The sequence below is a fragment of the Pleuronectes platessa genome, chromosome 6, assembly GCF_947347685.1.
Source record: "Pleuronectes platessa chromosome 6, fPlePla1.1, whole genome shotgun sequence".
Lineage (NCBI taxonomy): Eukaryota > Metazoa > Chordata > Actinopteri > Pleuronectiformes > Pleuronectidae > Pleuronectes > Pleuronectes platessa.
Window position 1 is genome coordinate 20,293,215 of NC_070631.1, and position 23,381 is coordinate 20,316,595.

Below are 23,381 nucleotides of genomic sequence, written 5' to 3' on the forward strand. Positions count from 1 at the left end.
AGAAACGAAAACCAGAAGGCCCCCAAATTTGTTGCCTCACATCCAGAGTCTGCAAGTCACATTCAGAATGTGTTTACAGAGATTAGCAGACATGTGAAGTCCTCCTTTAGTCAAAGTGGAAAATGTAGGGAAGCTCGGGAAGCTATTGTGACTGACTGGCAAGTGTTGGCTTGCATGTCAGAATGTTGTAGTTCAATTCCGAGTCTGGTTTGAAACACATATTTAGCAAAAACATGCACATTAACAGTAAATTTGCAGTGAGTGTTACTTCTTGTACTTTTGCCTTAACAGACTTAGTGTGAGAGAGGTCGACGTCAGACAAACATCAACACAGGTTGTTGTGCGTGCTTGAATAAATGAAGATATACTTCCTGTTCCAATCTCACACACTGGACAATGCTCAATGCAACAATGGGTGTATGGCTGCTGTGACGCACCTACTGTGAATCCCTGAAGGATGTCTGGCAGGAAGGTGCGTTCGCTGTGTGACACCAGAAGATCAGCACGTCTTAGAGAAGACGCATCCTGAACTGATTGCTGTAGGGCTCTTTGTTGCATATTCAATGGCAGCGAGGGACAATATAATCCTCTCAGTGTTGAATGACTCAGTACATATTGTACTTCTAATTGTGTTTGTGTCATAAAAATGATTGTACATGTACAGTCATCTGTCCTGGTGCTCAGTTTCTTTTGCTCTGGGGCACAATATGCTTGAGAAATGCTGACTTCTCCCAGTGCCATTTTGTTTTGCTAACCCTCAGAGCAATCACAGTAGTTTCATAATTTCTCCACATCTGTTCTTTGAACAATGAAACCACTTACCATCACAGATAATGTAATAAATGCCTCACAATCTCACAGCACTCACCAATAGTAATACGACTTCAACACACTTTGATACATCTCACAATACTATGCTATAATTAGATTGAGAAAAGCAACTTTATTTATGAATCGATGGCCTCATGTCTATCTTCTTCAGCGCATGGTTAGCAGTGCACCTCATGTCCACACTGTATAATATCCTATAATAAGCATATGGATTAACGATCTAATGCTTCATAAGACACCATTTATAATCTACTGAGATAGAATAACACTGATTTGAATGAATGATGCTCAAATGAGACAATTAGTGCAATCTCCAGACACTGGAAATGGCCCTAAGCTGGTTTAAGAACACATTAATGAATTAAACAATTAACAACGAGGTATTGTGGCGATGAAATGAATAATAACATGTAATGTATTCATGTTTGACTAATAAGCACTCCCATCATCATTTAATAATGATGGTATTAGAGTGGTTAAACCTCATTAACATTAAAAGCAATCACTGAGGGTCTGGTGAATTTCCTTGTAATTAATGGTCCGTGATGGAGCCACGTCTGTACTGTGACGTCGACTGTAAACAGATCCAGATCGCACAGATGAGCTGCTGTTCATACCCACCTGGTAGACAACATAATATAGATTATTAATTCACATCTGTGGAACCAACCTACACGTATGAAACCGAGCATCACGCTGTGTTTTTGTGTTGCAGGGTGACTGCAGATGAGCTGACAATCTGCCGTCAGTGACACAGCCAGCTGCAGTTTATTGTGCCAGGTTGGTGTGGTGTGGCGAAACAAGCGTCATATTAAAAACTCTTATTTTCTTCCAAGCTGCCGAGGTTCCCCCCCAGAAGGCCCATCTCTGCATTAATACAACTGGTGAACGGAGAAGAGAAAAACAACAACAACGAGAACAAGTAAAAAAAAAACACAATTTGTTTCAAGTCAGGGTGCTCAAGGCGCTCCTCAAAAAGAAATGCAAGGTGCCCAGAGCAGAGGAAGGCAGGATGCAGCAGAGCCAGCGGCAAACCTTGTGAGCACATGAGGCCCTCCTCACCGTCTGCTGTCACCCTTCACTTTTCCATCACACCTACATCGATTACAGGTTTTCACCAGCAGGCTCAACAGTCCAGTTTGCATTTCATCAGTGAGAAGCAAAACAACACAAATTAATCTAGACTAAGAAAAGAATATGAATTCCTCTGTCGATGACTGAGATTGATGTAACCGTCCAGCTCTCTGTTGTTAAAATACAGACGGGAGTGGATTGGGAGTGATTTTTCACCAACGCAATCATCATGAGGAAAAGATGAGTCGCTATCATGATCATTATCATCAACAACAGTAATTTGATTGCACTAACAACAAATCTCGTTAGAGCAGCAGGTTGTTATTTAGCAACAAGATAGAAGAGCAGAGATAAGAACAATTATAATTTGTTTACTCATCTGTCTTTTGGGGCGTTTTCAAAACAGTACAAATCAAGTTCATGTTTTATATACATAGTAAACATTTGACTCAGTTTATTTTGGTTTTACATTGCAATTTAGGAAACGCATTAATAAGACTGCGTATATACTTGACATTCATTGTTTTATAGACAAACGTGTGACCGACAATGGCAGGTATCCTTTCTGTTTGAATGGAGAGAAGGAATAAACCAGTTCACTTTCTTAATGTCTCTACCCGTGAGATATTATTGTTATAAGCAGCAGAATGAACGTCCTCATCACTTCAAGCTGTTCTGTGAGTCGCCCCTGCTTACCTTCTTTTGTTATTTATTAAAGCTGATGAACCTTTTCCATGTCACCCATCAACCCAGTCTCATCAGAAAATGTTCAATGGTAACGTTGGTCCACTTGGACCGACGTTACCATCTCACAATCTGGCCTCTCAGATTGTGAGATGGTAACATTTAGTCCTCCCATTGTTTTGCATTGGCGTGTTCTCACGTCACGTGACTCTCAAGCTCCCGTCTGCGGAGAGGAAAACATGGCGGAGATTCCTTGTTTTTTCAGATAAAAATATAATTTTGTAACTTAGTTTGGGCATAAAAATACATTCTGACACCATTTCTAGCGAGAAATGTGGTCTTTGCTTCCACAGTCTTCAGCCAGTTCGTGCTTATGATAAATATTTTAATAGTTATCACGCATGTTTTTATCGTTGCTATGATGGTTGCCATGGCACCACGGGCGCAGCTTGGTGTTTAAATCACAGTCCCTGCGTAGTGTCCTTCAGTGATCGTGAATGTTATTCATGTTATATAATCGTAATATTTGAGGCTAGATTACATCTCTAATGAGAAGGATCATGCGAGTCTGTTTATACCGAGGCCGGCCCGAGTGCGCGACCGGCCCGAGTCCGCGAGCCGAGCGGCCCGAGTGCGCGAGCGGACCGAGTGCGCGAGCGGACATGACGTGTGGCTGTCGTAAAAACCCTATTTGTAAACAACCAGCCCTTTAACTCGGGGCTGCGTCATAAACACGGCGCGCTTGGAAGACCACGATGTCATCTTCCTTCTGTCAGGTAAGTAGTTTATTGTTTTTAAAGATCGTTACGATCTAGGTTTACAGTCCGAGTGCGGAGAGAGTCCGTCAATCCACACTATGGACGCTGTTCATCAGCTAATACGCCATTGTTAGCCACATGCTTCAGCCCACGGTAGCCTGTGCTACCTGGGAGGTGAATACATGGTTGTTGAAAGCAGTTCAAGACGCTTAGCTCATCATTGAGGGACGCTACAATATAAATATAAACATGAATTTGATTTATGAATGCTTTAGATTAATAAGGAGTGTATTTGTCTACCATTACTCCACAATATCAGGTCAATTTGGTTTAATGTATAGTATGCACTATGACAATAATGTTTCCATGTTATGGAGTTGCGATTCATTTTATAAAACAATTGCTATGTTCTGTTTTTTAATCAAGGAGGATCCAAGTGAAGCTACAGGAGTTTCATTAACGTCAACAACTTGGACCAAACAGTTTGTTTTGCTTGATGAAGAGCAGGAAGGGCAGCCTGGAGAGAAAGAGAAGCCGGGTTGAGCCCACTACCATCATCCACGTACCACGAGGAAGATGAGGGAGAGAAATGATCCTACCATTAAAGAGGTACTTTTAAGTTACATACCAGAAAAAACATTTTATATAATTTGCCAAATATACATTTTTATTAAATCCCCAAAGTACACTTGCTGAAATACAAGTTAATATCACACTGAAAGAATTTTGATCAATCATGCTTCCCTGCTGTGATTGTTTAACTAGGAAAACAACTTTTTCCACAGGAAGGCAAGTAAATTTAAGGAATACATGTGCAAAGTTTTCCTCTGTTATGTATAATGATGACCCCCATCAAACATAATGTTAGCAATATTTACACCTTTTAATTTATACTGTTTATTTCTGTCTACATGTGTGAATTTGCCTTCATTAGTTTCAGAAAAGAGCGATGATGTATCGGTCAGTGGGCGGCAGCACGAGACTCCGCAAACCAGTCTGTAAGCAAAGCAGACGAAGGCATCGAGGTTGCGGCCTGCCATCATTGTTATTTTGCTTAAGGGACTGAATATGTTTCATGTAGAAATATTAGCATTTCCCTTATATCTACCAAAACTGCTTGTTTCACAGACTGCAGTTTTGTTTTGATCCGATGTGGTGTGCAAATACAACCGTATCTGCAATGGGTTGTGGGGCATTAACATTTGTAACTCTAATTTTGTTTTGACAGACTGTGAAAAGAACGTTGAGAACATCACCACTCTACAGGAAGACACAGTCCAGTAATGGGTGTCAGAAGTTCAGTAGTGAACGACAGGTACTGTGGAAAAATATGTGTCATTGTTGTACAATGTCCTTTGACTCTGTTTAAACAAGGTTAACACAAAAAGGTTTGATTGTAAACTGATATCGGTATGAATTCATGTTATTCTCCTCGTCAAAAGAAACAAACAATCCAAATTACCTGCAGAAAGCCGTTGATGGACGCTTCAGCTGCATCGTCAGACTGGTGAGACAGCAAGATGCCAACTTTAATGCCAATTTATTTGTGTAACATTCTGTGACCAAATGTATAGATAACTTTTTGTAGATTGTAAAAATAGATAACCCATTTATTACAAAAAAACTACACTAGAATTATCGCACTGCGTTGTATGACTCCGCTAACCAGAGCAGTGTCCGTCTACATATTTCTACATATTTTCTCTCATATAAATGACACTGTATCTCTTGACAACTGAAACCATAAGATGAGGTCAGTGTGGCCTTGACCTTTTTACTTTAAGACAAATACAAAGTTAGACAATCCGAAAACATGCAGTTATGCCTCCGGCGACTCGCTATTGCAGAGGCATTAAAACCGTAGTGTAGTAGATTGGATTTTATTGGTGTTACATTGGACATCTTGTATGGGTACACCAAAAAATATATTTGGTTTCACATTCTAGATGGCAATAAGCAGAGTCATCAACTCAGGAAAAATATTTCTGTAGAAAAGAAAGCCTTGTATGTGTGTATGTATACATACACACAAACGCACAATTGAGACGTTTTTGTCTTTTATCATATATTCTCAGGCAGTACTGATGCATTTACTGAGACGGGACGTGAGGGCCTACTCTGCGTGCTCAGAGTTCAAGCCCAGCAGGCTGCAGCGGGCCTGACATATTCTGGAACAGCAGCACAGTCTTTGGATGACTCCTCTGAAGATGAAAACATGGCGAGGTACTTCTCCACTGATGAAGAACTGTGAGGGCTGTGATTAGCTACACTCTCTTGCTACAAGGCTACTCATGCTACTCCCTGGCAGCCTTAGGAAGGCATTAGCTTGCTGTGTGGTAGCTGTTAGCTTCAGCATTTTTAGTTTTTAGTGGCCTGTCTGACGTTAATGTTAAAAAAAAATCAGAGGGAACCATCTTCATAATTTAACACTATGGTTTGTTTGTGTCCTTCAGTTCTTCTCAAGAGAAGCAGTACAGGTGTGCCTCAGCTCCACGGTCCCTCCTGCAGCCTCCGCTCCTGATGCTAACCTCATGTCTCCATCACACCAAGCAGCAGACCTGGATTGACAGACCTTTCTCCAGAGCTGCCCCCTCCCTCTGAAACCCCCCTCTCCAAAACACTATTTGTGTAGTTTTTAAAGTATTTTTTGCATGAGAATTGTTGATCATAACATTTCCAGCAGATGCCTTAATATAATGTTTGTGCACAATAAATGGCATTGATCATAACATAATGGTATTTCCTTGCACTTCTACACCATGATATTGTCAGATAAGATGCTGATTACATTAAAGCAGTGAATGCTCTGCTTTAAGCAACATAAACACTCAATGATTCAATGGATCTGAAGTAGAATGGGCACATTACATTCTGTAGAGAATGCCTCAGTTATGGAAGTCAGAAAATAACTTTCTTTATCTGAGGTTCCAGTCATTTATAGTCACAGCAAAGCACACAGGTCTGGTTGTCTAAGTGGCGCCCATATCATATTGTTTAAGATGTGTAACATCAAGTTTGTGTTTCAGTGCAAAATTAGTCATTAGTCAAGAGTTCACCTTCTTCTTTACACTAAAATTAGGTGACCCAGATGTTTCACAATGCAATCTGATAAGGTCTTATGAGAAACATTCTTAACATTAAAGAAATCAACACAGAGGATAGCAATATCTGTTTGACTTTAATCCGTAGCTGATAATCAGCGGCCTGACTTATTCAAACACATTAATACTACAATGAATAAGGCAGGGGTTTTCCATCAGAAATCATTTCTGGGACATTAATTTAAAAGATCTCCAGTATAAGCAAATGTATTCTAAAATTGGTTTATATCCAAGTGTGAGGCTGTCCTGGCACATGGAAATAAGATATATATATATTGTTTGTATTAGCTTTCCCTCAGTTTAGTACTTGCACTTCTTGAAAAGCTCTATATAAATAAGATGTATTAATGTTTATACATTGCCCTCTAGTATATGTTTTCCTAAAAGTCACTGTAGATACAGAAATAACAGTATGGTTCAGGTGACAGTAAGTGGAAGCTGAAGGTAATTTCCATGTGCTCAAGAGAAACATAACGTGACGATATAGTTGATTTCTGATAGAAGGCCCTGCCTCATTCATTGTAGTATTAATGTGTTTGAATAAGTCAGGCTGCCGATTACCAGCTACTGATTAAAGTCAAACAGATATTGCTATCCTCTGTGTTGATTTCTTTAATGTTAAGAATGTTTCTCATAAGACCTTATCAGATTGCATTGTGAAACATCTGGGTCACCTAATTTTAGTGTAAACAAGATGGTGAACTCTTGACTAATGACTAATTTTGCACTGAAACACAAACTTGATGTTACACATCTTAAACAATGATATGGGCGCCACTTAGACAACCAGACCTGTGTGCTTTGCTGTGACTATAAATGGCTGGAACCTCAGATAAAGAAAGTTATTTTCTGACTTCCATAACTGAGGCATTCTCTACAGAATGTAATGTGCCCATTCTACTTCAGATCCATTGAATCATTGTGTGTTTATGTTGCTTAAAGCAGAGCATTCACTGCTTTAATGTAATCAGCATCTTATCTGACAATATCATGGTGTAGAAGTGCAAGGAAATACCATTATGTTATGATCAATGTCATTTATTGTGCACAAACATTATATTAAGGCATCTGCTGGAAATGTTATGATCAACAATTCTCATGCAAAAAAAAACTTTAAAAACTACACAAATAGTGTTTTGGAGAGGGGGGTTTCAGAGGGAGGGGGCAGCTCTGGAGAAAGGTCTGTCAATCCAGGTCTGCTGCTTGGTGTGATGGAGACATGAGGTTAGCATCAGGAGCGGAGGCTGCAGGAGGGACCGTGGAGCTGAGGCACACCTGTACTGCTTCTCTTGAGAAGAACTGAAGGACACAAACAAACCATAGTGTTAAATTATGAAGATGGTTCCCTCTGATTTTTTTTTAACATAAACGTCAGACAGGCCACTAAAAACTAAAAATGCTGAAGCTAACAGCTACCACACAGCAAGCTAATGCCTTCCTAAGGCTGCCAGGGAGTAGCATGAGTAGCATTGTAGCAAGAGAGTGTAGCTAATCACAGCCCTCACAGTTCTTCATCAGTGGAGAAGTACCTCGCCATGTTTTCATCTTCAGAGGAGTCATCCAAAGACTGTGCTGCTGTTCCAGAATATGTCAGGCCCGCTGCAGCCTGCTGGGCTTGAACTCTGAGCACGCAGAGTAGGCCCTCACGTCCCCTCTCAGTAAATGCATCAGTACTGCCTGAGAATATATGATAAAAGACAAAAACGTCTCAATTGTGCGTTTGTGTGTATGTATACATACACACATACAAGGCTTTCTTTTCTACAGAAATATTTTTCCTGAGTTGATGACTCTGCTTATTGCCATCTAGAATGTGAAACCAAATATATTTTTTGGTGTACCCATACAAGATGTCCAATGTAACACCAATAAAATCCAATCTACTACACTACGGTTTTAATGCCTCTGCAATAGCGAGTCGCCGGAGGCATAACTGCATGTTTTCGGATTGTCTAACTTTGTATTTGTCTTAAAGTAAAAAGGTCAAGGCCACACTGACCTCATCTTATGGTTTCAGTTGTCAAGAGATACAGTGTCATTTATATGAGAGAAAATATGTAGAAATATGTAGACGGACACTGCTCTGGTTAGCGGAGTCATACAACGCAGTGCGATAATTCTAGTGTAGTGTTGTGCAATAGTAGGAGTAGAATTGACGTTGGCTAATTATTAATAATCATGAAATATGATTATTAAAATAACAATTATTTCTTAAAATTAATCAAAAATGATAAAGCTATTAATTAAGAAATGTAACACATTTAATTAGAAATGATACGGTTATCCATTAATAATAGTTAAAATAATTAATGAAAACAATAAAATTATCAATTAAGAATAATACAAATCTGTAATCATTGCTTATTGTTGCGGGGCACCACCCTGGTTACAGGGACCAACGATACAATCTATAAATATCAGTCTCATAATGATAAATGTCAAATCAATAATCTCAATATTTAATATTAATAATTATTTAATTAACAGTGAAGGCTACTAAGTTCGAGCACAGGCAATCATAATCCAGCTGTATTCACATACACATGTACAAATAATCACAGAAATACAAATACTTTAATTACAAAAGTATTTATTAAAAAGGGGAAATAAAGTTAATGTTATTCAATGATTCATCATTTTAACAAGCTCCGATATTTCAAAGATAAACACAGCAGCAGCACAATTCAGACAATACATGTAAAACCGGCGTTCTACCTATGTATGTCTGTCTCGGTGTGTGTCTGTGTCAAAGTGTCTCTCTGTGTGTGTGTATCTATGTGTATGCATGTGAAATAAAGTTAGTGTTATTTAATGATTCATCATTTTAACAAACTCCCATATTTCAAAGATAACAACAGCAGCCGCTTATCACAATTTAGAAAAACACATGTATTCATCTATGTGTATCTGTGTGTGTGTATCTGTCTGTGTCTATCAATGTGTCTCTGTGTCTGTGTAGGTGTGTGTGTGTGTGTGAGAGAGAGCGAGAGAGAGAGAGAAAAGAAAGGGGCGTGGCGATGACGCAGTCACTTGGTGACGTCACATCTAAGATGGCGGCCGATCATGATTCGTGGAATCAAGGCCTAAAAACTCTCAAAATGGCGGATTGACTACAAAACAAGATGGCGGAGCCGTTATGAATTTAGAGCCAGAATGGGAGGAGAGGGAGAGAGGAGGCGTGGCAATAATAGACTCAAAATGGTGGGTTTAACTTGCGTTATTCAAAATGGAGTCTATGTTAATGACACCATGTGGCCGGAGCTCACACTGGTGGTCGTCACATGAATTACACCAAGGGATTTTCAGACAAAGAGAATTCTTTGTCTCTGCTTCGGCGTTCGGCCGCATGGCTTCCAGATGTGTCCAGCCTCTCTGAATATAGATTTAACTATGTTACATGAACTGTATTCTAAATACAGATCGGATGTATGTATAGGTCGGTTTAGAAGGAGAGAGAGAGAGAAAGAGAGCATACAAGGAGAGAGAGCAAAGCTCTTAAAAGCACCGTCAGAGACAAGTTACATTTACTTTAACACTCAGCACCCAAGTGGCGTTGTGTGCTGAGGTTTGACCGGTAAAGTCTCTTTAAAGTTGTTCAAACGGTCACAATGAGCTGGAGACGCTGCTCACGGCGCTTAAAAACTGTGGCACAAGGCCGTAACCGGAAACCGGAAGTGGCGAGTCGCCGCTAAACATTAGAGACTCGGCGGTCTCATACAAAACAAATACGTTCAATTATTAAAACAATACGCTACGTATTATATTAACATCTGCCCAGACAATAAAGCCTCTTACTGTACCACCCTCGCGGTGTGCGTGCGCGTCGGGCCAGTGAATCACGTGGTCTCTCAAGCGGTCTTCGGCCGCTGGACCGGACAAGCAGCGGATTTGCTCGTGCTGCTTCGATGGGATGAACGTCGTCCTTCTTCTTCAGGGATGTGGAGCTCGTGCTCCTCAGCGGAATGAATCTCGCGCTTCTGCAGGGGATGAACAGCGGTAACGCCGCTGTGGATTTGGAAAGAAAGTCTGTGATGCTCGACCGGCGAGCGAGTTCCTGTGCGCGGCCTCTTCAAGTTAAAAGAGCAAAAGTCCTTTTGAAAATAAAAACGTCGACTGAATAAAGAAATAAAAGAAATGAAAATAAAATAACTCTGGTTGATAAACTAAAGTTAAGGTTGCCCCCGTTAGCAACTGAATCAGCTGAGAGGCCCCGAAGGGGGCCTGGTGTTGTCTTCAGAGCAGGGTAAAAATGGCAGCGATGTTTGGGGTCTCAGTGGTTTTGTTCTACCTGAGAGGTCCTCCTCCTTGAGGAGTTGGTCATAGGATGATGCTGGCTTTAAGCCAATTGAGTGTCAGAAATGGATCTGAGTGGGCGGGGCTTGGAACTGAGCGGGGGTTTCTGGGAAAACCCCAGGACATTTCTCCACCACCAGGGGGAGATTCTTGAGCCTGCAGGAGGATGTTTCCCGCCCAAAGTTTAACAACCCTTTGTTCCTCTTGGCTTCAGTGTCTGGGGGCCCCCCGCTGGGCTCTGGCCCAACAGTCCCCCTTTTGGTCTGGAGAGTGGGCTGTGACCCCGGTCTCCAGGGCAAACTATGGTCGAGAGTCCAGTGATAATCCATGAGAGGTAATCCTTGAGTGGAGTTGAAGCAGTGAAAGTTAGTTCATTATGAGGCAGAGAGGCATAAATGTCTTCGAGGCATGAGTCTAAACAGAGAGAGGTAATTGTCTGGGCAGACAGGCTAAATAACATATATTCTAAAACACGGCACACACTTTCAATTTCACATAATGCTTATCGGCAGTTATTGTTAAAATACCAATGAATTTCGGTGGAGAGTGAAATGAAAGAAAAGTGGAAACACGAACAGAAGAAAATGTTTGAGTAGGTGCTGGTGTTTTGAGGTAAACATGTGTGTTATCCTGTCAAACCAAAACATTTAGAACGGCGAGTCACGTTCTGTTGTTCGCTAATCCGTGAATTTATGATAAATCCTATTTCTAGGTTTTCAGATCTACAGATATTGGAATTTCACTGCCAAGACTGAATTGCCAAGTGTACGCGTGAGGGCTGCACAACCGTAGTGGTAACGACTTCAAAATCCTCAACGAGGTCTAAGGAGGTTCACTACCTGAACTACGTTATACAATTTGCTGACAGAGGGTCTAAAGCATGCAGCTATTGATGGAGTGAGTGGTTTGAGCGTTTTTTTTGTTTTAAAGTTGGGATTTCTTCCCCCCCTTTTCAGATGTGGAGGTGAGAGGGGGTTTCTGGCAGCGCCTTGGTCCTTCCCCGTCATTGAAGTCATCTTTGGGAGTGGAGAAGGAGGGCGTCTGCTCCTAGTTTCGCCAACGGGGTTCAGTGTCTGGTCTCTCAGTGGAGCCTGAAGGAACACGTGGCACAATGTCTCTCATTGCTTCATCCACACATCTCCGTATTTACTCCTCTGTCCCAGGATGCATCCCATGTGTTGGCTTTCGGTCACCACATCTATACTCCTGGTACTGATAGGGTTTCCGTCTGTTCCAGCCCCTACTCCTCTGTTGAGAGGGATTCAGGTGCTGAGGTCGAAACTGTTTGTGGGGCTGGTTGAAATCCTCACCCCCTTGGTTTTGTGGGGCGCCCTGTTGGAAGGGTCGCTGTTCCTGGTTCTCTTTGCTGGGGTTCATCTTGGCGTGGGGAAAGTTGTCATCTTCCAGCGCCGGGTCCACATTTAGTTGGATTTGAACTGCCAGAACCACGGTGTCGTCTTCGTTGAACCCTCGGTTGTCTGGGTCGAAGCGATAAATGTCTTTTTTAAGGGGCTCTAGCTGCCGGGTGCAGATTTCCTCTCTTTGAGGGGGTGCTGAGTCATCAGGGTCTTCTGAATTGTGTGTGCCACAGTATTCATCTTTGTGGCCACCATCTCTTGCACCGGGAGTGGAGGACCATCCAGGACGCGACCGTGAGTCATGGTGCGCCCCTGCCTGAGTGGCAGACTGGGAAATCTCCTTCAGCCCTCCAGGACGGATTCCTTCCGTCGTTGTGGTGTGGGTCAGCATGGCTCCGTGCAGGATGTGTTCCTTCTGGCTGGAGTGGATGCTGTGTGTCCGCTGGAAAGGCATTTGGAGTGCCTCATAGCGGTCCCAGGTCACTGCACGTCTAGGGGTTGAGTCCGGCCCCCCCTTTGGTGTTGAGGGGGTTGGAGCGGTCAACTGCTGGGTGTGTCTGGCTCTCCAGAGCAAAGCTTCCTCTGCAAGAGGGTTGCGTAGCTGTGCTCGCAGCTTTTCTCCCAGTGTCTCTGTTCCGCTGGCTTCACCGGGAATGACGTCAGCTCCTGGCCCTGTCATCAGGGATATCAGCTCGAGGGGGGGCAGCTCTGTTTGACTGTGCCCCCCTTTCTGCTGACCTTTGACCTTCCGTGCAGAGCTTCGTGCTCCTGCACCGCCTGGTCCTGTTCTGTGCGGGTCTCGATGATATGCCGCAGGTGGGAGTTTTTCTCCTGCTCCGCTCGACATGCTGCTTGCATGGCCTGGAGCTCCTTCGCATGTTCTTGGGCCTGCAGTTCGGCTCTCTGCTGGTAGAGGAGTGTCAGTTGACCCAGAGCATGGGGTATTTTTGGATGCGGGCCAGTGGGGTTGATCAGGTGAATGGACAGTTCTTTAATCTTACGATCGCAGGTACTTAAATCATACTCACTCAACTCACTCACTTCATCACTAGAAAAATTGATCAGACTGGCGACTGTCTCTGACAGGTCGTCTGGTCTTGAGGGAGCCCTGCCCCAGTGTGGTCCATGCTACTCATCTTCTGAGTGCGCAAACACCTGGTGGGCTGCTCAAGCTTGCTTAGATAAAAGCGGACAAAAACTCAATTATAGCATTTCTATAAAAATTGCTCAGACTGGCGACTGTCTCTGACAGGTCGTCTGGCCTTGAGGGAGCCCTTGCCCCAGGATGGTCCATGCCACTCATCTTCTGAGTGCGAAAAGAGCCTGGTGGGCCGCTCAAGCTTGCTTAGGTTAAAAGCGGATACAAATTTAATAAACACTACACAAGATGCACAGGTGAGCTTCACTCTGTGTCTATATAGTAGCGCTATGTAGGATAGCTCGATGGCTCAATCCTTAAGACCTAGTTGGTTAACAAACAAGTCTCAACAAAACTAGTCTCTCAAATCTAGTTTGTTTCCTTAAAATTAAAAAGCATGCAGAAAATCTCCTATAAAAATATTACTAACCTACTGAAACGTAGTCAGCAACCATTCATAGCTATACACAACGCCTGCTTAGCAAAGGGAATTAAGAATAAAGAAAATTCAAAAAGAGAAATAAATTTCCAAAATTATTTTTCTCTTAAGAAAATTAATTATAATTATTGTGCATTGAGATGACACAACCACTAATATGCAATAAGCAGCCAACCACGGATACACAAGGCAATAGTATACCTGTTTGGCACAGGTGCAAAGGGATTACAAATAAAAATTCAAAGAGAAATAAATTTCCAAAATTATTTTTCTCTTTAGGAAATTAATCATAAACTGTGCATCGCGAATACACAACCACCGATTGCACTCTGCAGCCAGCCACAGATACGCAAGGCACGAGTATACCTGTGTTGCAAAGGTGCAGGGGAATTTAGAAATTAAAAAAAAAAATTATTTGCAGAGAAATAACTTTCAAAATTATTTCTGGATCATTGTCCACAGTATTATGATACAGCTGGAGTTAGATAGCCTCACGCAGGGGCACCATTTATGTTGCAATGCGTGAAGCGTTCCGCCCTCACACGGGGATCCATTTATGTTGTGAGGGATAAAAAAAAGTTTTGGAAGAAAAAAAAAAATTAATTAATATCTTTTTCTTCAAAAATTAATTTCTGGGGGAAAATGAATCTGGATTGTTGTACAGTATTATGATACAGCTGGAGTTAGAATGCCTCACACGGGGCACCATTTATGTTGTGCAATAGTAGGAGTAGAATTGACGTTGGCTAATTATTAATAATCATGAAATATGATTATTAAAATAACAATTATTTCTTAAAATTAATCAAAAATGATAAAGCTATTAATTAAGAAATGTAACACATTTAATTAGAAATGATACGGTTATCCATTAATAATAGTTAAAATAATTAATGAAAACAATAAAATTATCAATTAAGAATAATACAAATCTGTAATCATTGCTTATTGTTGCGGGGCACCACCCTGGTTACAGGGACCAACGATACAATCTATAAATATCAGTCTCATAATGATAAATGTCAAATCAATAATCTTAATATTTAATATTAATAATTATTTAATTAACAGTGAAGGCTACTAAGTTCGAGCACAGGCAATCATAATCCAGCTGTATTCACATACACATGTACAAATAATCACAGAAATACAAATACTTTAATTACAAAAGTATTTATTAAAAAGGGGAAATAAAGTTAATGTTATTCAATGATTTATCATTTTAACAAGCTCCGATATTTCAAAGATAAACACAGCAGCAGCACAATTCAGACAATACATGTAAAACCGGCGTTCTACCTATGTATGTCTGTCTCGGTGTGTGTCTGTGTCAAAGTGTCTCTCTGTGTGTGTGTGTCTATGTGTATGCATGTGAAATAAAGTTAGTGTTATTTAATGATTCATCATTTTAACAAACTCCCATATTTCAAAGATAACAACAGCAGCCGCTTATCACAATTTAGAAAAACACATGTATTCATCTATGTGTATCTGTGTGTGTGTATCTGTCTGTGTCTATCAATGTGTCTCTGTGTCTGTGTAGGTGTGTGTGTGTGTGTGAGAGAGAGCGAGAGAGAGAGAGAAAAGAAAGGGGCGTGGCGATGACGCAGTCACTTGGTGACGTCACATCTAAGATGGCGGCCGATCATGATTCGTGGAATCAAGGCCTAAAAACTCTCAAAATGGCGGATTGACTACAAAACAAGATGGCGGAGCCGTTATGAATTTAGAGCCAGAATGGGAGGAGAGGGAGAGAGGAGGCGTGGCAATAATAGACTCAAAATGGTGGGTTTAACTTGCGTTATTCAAAATGGAGTCTATGTTAATGACACCATGTGGCCGGAGCTCACACTGGTGGTCGTCACATGAATTACACCAAGGGATTTTCAGACAAAGAGAATTCTTTGTCTCTGCTTCGGCGTTCGGCCGCATGGCTTCCAGATGTGTCCAGCCTCTCTGAATATAGATTTAACTATGTTACATGAACTGTATTCTAAATACAGATCGGATGTATGTATAGGTCGGTTTAGAAGGAGAGAGAGAGAGAGAGAGAGCATACAAGGAGAGAGAGCAAAGCTCTTAAAAGCACCGTCAGAGACAAGTTACATTTACTTTAACACTCAGCACCCAAGTGGCGTTGTGTGCTGAGGTTTGAACGGTAAAGTCTCTTTAAAGTTGTTCAAACGGTCACAATGAGCTGGAGACGCTGCTCACGGCGCTTAAAAACTGTGGCACAAGGCCGTAACCGGAAACCGGAAGTGGCGAGTCGCCGCTAAACATTAGAGACTCGGCGGTCTCATACAAAACAAATACGTTCAATTATTAAAACAATACGCTACGTATTATATTAACATCTGCCCAGACAATAAAGCCTCTTACTGTACCACCCTCGCGGTGTGCGTGCGCGTCGGGCCAGTGAATCACGTGGTCTCTCAAGCGGTCTTCGGCCGCTGGACCGGACAAGCAGCGGATTTGCTCGTGCTGCTTCGATGGGATGAACGTCGTCCTTCTTCTTCAGGGATGTGGAGCTCGTGCTCCTCAGCGGAATGAATCTCGCGCTTCTGCAGGGGATGAACAGCGGTAACGCCGCTGTGGATTTGGAAAGAAAGTCTGTGATGCTCGACCGGCGAGCGAGTTCCTGTGCGCGGCCTCTTCAAGTTAAAAGAGCAAAAGTCCTTTTGAAAATAAAAACGTCGACTGAATAAAGAAATAAAAGAAATGAAAATAAAATAACTCTGGTTGATAAACTAAAGTTAAGGTTGCCCCCGTTAGCAACTGAATCAGCTGAGAGGCCCCGAAGGGGGCCTGGTGTTGTCTTCAGAGCAGGGTAAAAATGGCAGCGATGTTTGGGGTCTCAGTGGTTTTGTTCTACCTGAGAGGTCCTCCTCCTTGAGGAGTTGGTCATAGGATGATGCTGGCTTTAAGCCAATTGAGTGTCAGAAATGGATCTGAGTGGGCGGGGCTTGGAACTGAGCGGGGGTTTCTGGGAAAACCCCAGGACATTTCTCCACCACCAGGGGGAGATTCTTGAGCCTGCAGGAGGATGTTTCCCGCCCAAAGTTTAACAACCCTTTGTTCCTCTTGGCTTCAGTGTCTGGGGGCCCCCCGCTGGGCTCTGGCCCAACAGTAGTTTTTTTGTAATAAATGGGTTATCTATTTTTACAATCTACAAAAAGTTATCTATACATTTGGTCACAGAATGTTACACAAATAAATTGGCATTAAAGTTGGCATCTTGCTGTCTCACCAGTCTGACGATGCAGCTGAAGCGTCCATCAAGGGCTTTCTGCAGGTAATTTGGATTGTTTGTTTCTTTTGACGAGGAGAATAACATGAATTCATACCGATATCAGTTTACAATCAAACCTTTTTGTGTTGACCTTGTTTAAACAGAGTCAAAGGACATTGTACAACAATGACACATATTTTTCCACAGTACCTGTCGTTCACTACTGAACTTCTGACACCCATTACTGGACTGTGTCTTCCTGTAGAGTGGTGATGTTCTCAACGTTCTTTTCACAGTCTGTCAAAACAAAATTAGAGTTACAAATGTTAATGCCCCACAACCCATTGCAGATACGGTTGTATTTGCACACCACATCGGATCAAAACAAAACTGCAGTCTGTGAAACAAGCAGTTTTGGTAGATATAAGGGAAATGCTAATATTTCTACATGAAACATATTCAGTCCCTTAAGCAAAATAACAATGATGGCAGGCCGCAACCTCGATGCCTTCGTCTGCTTTGCTTACAGACTGGTTTGCGGAGTCTCGTGCTGCCGCCCACTGACCGATACATCATTGCTCTTTTCTGAAACTAATGAAGGCAAATTCACACATGTAGACAGAAATAAACAGTATAAATTAAAAGGTGTAAATATTGCTAACATTATGTTTGATGGGGGTCATCATTATACATAACAGAGGAAAACTTTGCACATGTATTCCTTAAATTTACTTGCCTTCCTGTGGAAAAAGTTGTTTTCCTAGTTAAACAATCACAGCAGGGAAGCATGATTGATCAAAATTCTTTCAGTGTGATATTAACTTGTATTTCAGCAAGTGTACTTTGGGGATTTAATAAAAATGTATATTTGGCAAATTATATAAAATGTTTTTTCTGGTATGTAACTTAAAAGTACCTCTTTAATGGTAGGATCATTTCTCTCCCTCATCTTCCTCGTGGTACGTGGATGATGGTAGTGGGCTCAACCCGGCTTCTCTTTCTCTCCAGGCTGCCCTTCCTGCTCTTCATCAAGCAAAACAAACTGTTTGGTCCAAGTTGTTGACGTTAATGAAACTCCTGTAGCTTCACTTGGATCCTCCTTGATTAAAAAACAGAACATAGCAATTGTTTTATAAAATGAATCGCAACTCCATAACATGGAAACATTATTGTCATAGTGCATACTATACATTAAACCAAATTGACCTGATATTGTGGAGTAATGGTAGACAAATACACTCCTTATTAATCTAAAGCATTCATAAATCAAATTCATGTTTATATTTATATTGTAGCGTCCCTCAATGATGAGCTAAGCGTCTTGAACTGCTTTCAACAACCATGTATTCACCTCCCAGGTAGCACAGGCTACCGTGGGCTGAAGCATGTGGCTAACAATGGCGTATTAGCTGATGAACAGCGTCCATAGTGTGGATTGACGGACTCTCTCCGCACTCGGACTGTAAACCTAGATCGTAACGATCTTTAAAAACAATAAACTACTTACCTGACAGAAGGAAGATGACATCGTGGTCTTCCAAGCGCGCCGTGTTTATGACGCAGCCCCGAGTTAAAGGGCTGGTTGTTTACAAATAGGGTTTTTACGACAGCCACACGTCATGTCCGCTCGCGCACTCGGTCCGCTCGCGCCGCTCGGGCCGCTCGGCTCGCGGACTCGGGCCGGTCGCGCACTCGGGCCAGCCTCGGTATAAACAGACTCGCATGATCCTTCTCATTAGAGATGTAATCTAGCCTCAAATATTACTATTATATAACATGAATAACATTCACGATCACTGAAGGACACCACGCAGGGACTGTGATTTAAACACCAAGCTGCGCCCGTGGTGCCATGGCAACCATCATAGCAACGATAAAAACATGCGTGATAACTATTAAAATATTTATCATAAGCACGAACTGGCTGAAGACTGTGGAAGCAAAGACCACATTTCTCGCTAGAAATGGTGTCAGAATGTATTTTTATGCCCAAACTAAGTTACAAAATTATATTTTTATCTGAAAAAACAAGGAATCTCCGCCATGTTTTCCTCTCCGCAGACGGGAGCTTGAGAGTCACGTGACGTGAGAACACGCCAATGCAAAACAATGGGAGGACTAAATGTTACCATCTCACAATCTGAGAGGCCAGATTGTGAGATGGTAACGTCGGTCCAAGTGGACCAACGTTGCCATTGAACATTTTCTGATGAGACTGGGTTGCACCCATTGATCAGTCCTTCACCACCATCCGGCCAACATGTCCAAAGTGAACAGATCTATTATAATCAATAAGTCGGAGTGTCATTGTACATTTTTCTAATTGTATTTGTTTACAGTGCTCATTAATCAACAGATAAAACATTTTACTGAGCAAGAATTAGCTGCATATGCTAATTTTCATCTGTTGTTTCTTTAGCCCTTTTTTACAAGGGAACCTGAAATAAAATAAAATGACCTACCTTATAGAATAACAAATATCTATGAATGATAGACGTGCATTATACATACCATCCAAACTAACTGTGCAACAAACCCATTATTAAAACAACACTTCTATTTTGAAAAACTGAAAATAACCCATTATTTAATCACTACATCTGATACCTTGCAATTCAAAGATGCACTACTCAATATTTAAAAATTACCAACTTATCAAATAACTGTATTAACTATACAGGGTTAAGTATAATTAACAGATTTATTCAAATTTTATAACATTAAAGGGCATCGCCGGTCTGAAAATCTGATTGACTCCTGTCCTGTAAGTTGTCTTTTTTAACTAGTCACTCACCAATGATACCAGCAATAAATATGACAGATTGTCAAGAAATGTTAGTTTCCGCGCTTTTTTGTACACAATATGCTTAAAATATATTCAATGAAGTGTGTCTTTGCTCAAAGCTATAGAGCTCAGAGAACAAGGAATGACTCAAAGTTCCTTACTGAATCAGGAAGTATGTTTGGATGTTAAACATATAATTTGCCCCTATGTGTTGATTATGAACTCTGATTTAGAAAAATCCTAGATCTGTCAATGCTCAGACCATTTATTCCTCTTTTAGCTGGCACTGGCATCATAAACCCATTTCTAACAGCAGCATTTTTTTTATAGATATCACACATTCTGTATAACTGCCTGTGTGTCGCTCACGTATACCAAAGTGTCACTCTCTCTTTTGAGCTTTAATAATCTTTGTGGCTAAAAGCATTTCTTGTATCAATCCGTGCCGAAGAACTGTAGGCAAGTACAAAGCTGTGGCTGGGAACGTAATGGCTCTGTGACCAAAGAGGCATTAAAGTGTTACCGCACACTCGCCTATATGTAACTCCTCCTGGGGGCAACTTTGATCTCGGCTCCCTTAGCGAATCTGCAGCTCTCACATTAAGCAATTTAAGTACTTATCAACATCATGCACAGAGGGCTGTGGAAGCATATCTTTGCCACGTCTTGTGTAAAACCAACTTATCACCCAAAAAGTGGTGAAAAGATTCCAGCATTTGGGATGCTGTGAAAGTCAAAGTGACTTTATCTCCCAGCAAAGTGATTAATTCCGCCATGTTAACTGGAGCTCAGGATCATGGTGATGCGCGGGGAGAGCATGCTGCTGAAATGGTATTACCAGCCCATAGTAGAAGTTGTTTGCCTACCCAAATTGTCCTCCGTTTCACTCTGTTTTTAGCTCAGGTTGTCAGTAGAAAATTGCTGGAATATATCTGCTTTAGATAAAGCTGAATGAATAATTAAAAACCTGAAGCTCCACACGTCAAGAGAGGGTGATGTGTACATGGCTTTGAACAAGCTGCGGAGGAAATGAATAAATACATAAATTGTGTCTGTGTCTGTGTTTGTGTGAGTTAATGTGTGTGTGTGTGTGAGTGTGTTTTTGCAGCAAGGAAGCCACAGCACTGAAATTACACAAGGGGATGAAAGCATGAGGTAATTTTAACATAAAGCCTGAACTGTCAGTAGAGCTTTTTTGGCTCCTCAACAGTGCGGCCTGTTTAGGCTGAGCATTCAGGAAATGACACATCCAGCCGTTTTAACAGGAAGCACCACAAACACAAACTCGTGAATTTTGCTTTGACAACACAAACTTCATTCGATGGCATGTTGACGCTCAAATCAATAACAGATGATACACTGCAATGGCTGCAAGTAGAAACGTGACCCATTCAGTGAAAACAAAGCAGCTTGAGTCTTTTATAATTTAATACAAAAGCAGTTTCAAAAGTCAAGGTGTAATATTTCATGGTGTTTGAAACCTTCAGATCTAAATTAGCCTTTTGCACCAACAACAACCTGTGACTCTGTGTGATGTCAGTTGTGTTAAGGACAGGCATCTGCACCTCAGGCTGTTAATGCTGCATAAATTCAGAGAGAGGGTTTCATTTAAAAGATGAAGCATCACCTCACAGAAGAGAAGGAGCTGAACTTAATAACACTTCTGCTCAGAAATGCCAACGCCAACAAAGATCAAGGTAACAAGCCCCGCTGTCTCGCACTTCCATCCACAAAACAGCTTTGTGTGCATGTGTGTGAGTGTGTGCGTGGGCGTCTGTGTTTGTGTGTGTGTGCATGTCTAAATGCGAGGCAATGTCTGTCAGTGTGTGTGCATTGATGCGTTTAGTTGCAGTCATTTAGCTCAACAGCAGCTCTGTGTTTACTGCTTTATGGCAACTTTTCCTCTCTAATTGGTCGCAGTTCAGCTTTGTTGTGGAAGGCGGTCTGTTCTCTCCGTCTACAGGTCAAGGCTTACTCTAGAAAAACAAACTTTAAAGCCTTTTAACAACAAAGGAAGAACAAAGTTTGCCTTTGAGTTTCCGCACGCACACACGTAAGGTAATCCAAATAAACCTGGTGATGGTTATTGTGTGTAAAAATATATTTTTTTAAATATTGGTTTATTGGTTTATCTTAGTAATGGAGACATAGGTTTGGCTATCCTTGATTTAAGTGGCAACAAACACATCAACACTTCAAACGCGAATAGAGATCAGAAAATCCAAATTACATCATAAAGAAGAAGACATCGATGTCACGATCACTCTCCGGGCTCTTTGGTTTCGTCGTCTGGACCTGCCATGCTTTCCTGTCTTGTTTCCCTCCACTACCATCACCTGTCATACTCCGTCCACCCACCAGATGTCCCCACACTTTCTTCCTGTCTTCGTATCCAGTCGCCCATCTGTTTCCTATTTTCCAGTCACTGGAATGTCCCCGCCCGTCAACCAACCTGTCCCTCATTCCCCTCTTCTGATCCCTTATTCATACCAAACCCTATGTCTTCAGTCCATAAGCAGATTGTCTGCTAATGTCTCTGCATGTTTCCCGTTGTACAGCGTGGACTTCTGTTCCTGCTACCTGTGTGTAGTCACCTGTTGTCCATAACTGTCTGTGTCCATCAGCCGCTCCATTTGTCTGTCTGTGAGTGCCTGGTCATTCTCAGCCACCATCTACCTACCACCATCCAGAACAATCATAGGTTTTAACATTGGATAACAAGTGCATTGTGGGACATGAAGTATAGAAACACAACAGGACTCATCAATCACTGCAGGCCTTCCATGATAACTATGACTCATAAAGAAGGTAAGCAATGCTTATTTACTCAACGTGGGATGATGATGATCTTTGATCCATAAACACTGCATTAGCTCTGAAAAAGTAAATGACAGACTAAGAATCTACTACCATGTATTCACCATTGAGGTCTCAGAGGTTTTGAACCGGGAACTTATTCAGAGGTGTGTAAAAGATGATAATAAATAACTTTACTTTGGTGCCACAAAGATAGTAAGCATTGCCGTGATAACCAACTTTCTCATATTATCACCAGCATCATTGCTTGGATATTGGTGGTTTGCGTGAATAATATTATCAAAAAAACGTTGCTCTACACGGAGGTTCTTTATTTACATTTCCTTATGTGTCTTCCATAACTATAGCACCTCTTTTTCATTCAGAAGCGTTTGTATTCTTTTTGGTTTTGTGTCCGTTGCCCTCTTGCTTGCAGACTCCTCAAGATAATCTCCTCCTGTGTTCTCACACGGGCTCAATCGGACAGTCTTTGGAGTTTGAACTAGGGGGCTGGAGGGAGAAACTCCGGAGAATGTCTGCGGAAACAGACTCAGACATTCACATTCACACATCCAGCTTCTCCGGATAGTTCCAGATCAGTCAAGACAATAATGCATCAATCAGGAGAGATAGGGGAGAGGAGATGACTGAGCAAAGAAGATGAGAGAGAGGGTGATGGAGAAATGAAAGGAAGAGCAGGGAGTTGCCAATAGGATTAGCATCACGACAAACATAAACTGACCTGATTACATTCAAACAAAGTAGGTAATTACGAAAATTGACCTATTCTCTCATAATTGGTTATTATCGGATTTTGATGGTGACTATGTGTGATCTTCTGTTTACTTAAATGATTTAATTAAACATTGTCAATATTAATTTTCAGATGTTGTGT

The 23,381-nt window shown here is 41.5% G+C and overlaps 2 long non-coding RNA genes across 2 annotated transcripts; one reads left to right on the top strand and one right to left on the bottom strand.

The window, feature by feature from the left end:
* Positions 1-3,245: 3,245 nt before the first annotated feature.
* Positions 3,246-6,049, top strand: LOC128442583 (uncharacterized). The gene is made up of 5 exons (XR_008338849.1): positions 3,246-3,365; positions 3,774-3,956; positions 4,576-4,854; positions 5,423-5,570; positions 5,801-6,049. It is a non-coding gene; the product is annotated as an uncharacterized LOC128442583 (long non-coding RNA).
* An 11,066-nt stretch (positions 6,050-17,115) lies between these two features.
* On the bottom strand, positions 17,116-18,524 carry LOC128443155 (uncharacterized). Its single transcript, XR_008338952.1, has 2 exons — positions 18,413-18,524; positions 17,116-18,004 (listed from the first exon to the last, which is right to left on the bottom strand). It is a non-coding gene; the product is annotated as an uncharacterized LOC128443155 (long non-coding RNA).
* Positions 18,525-23,381: the final 4,857 nt, after the last annotated feature.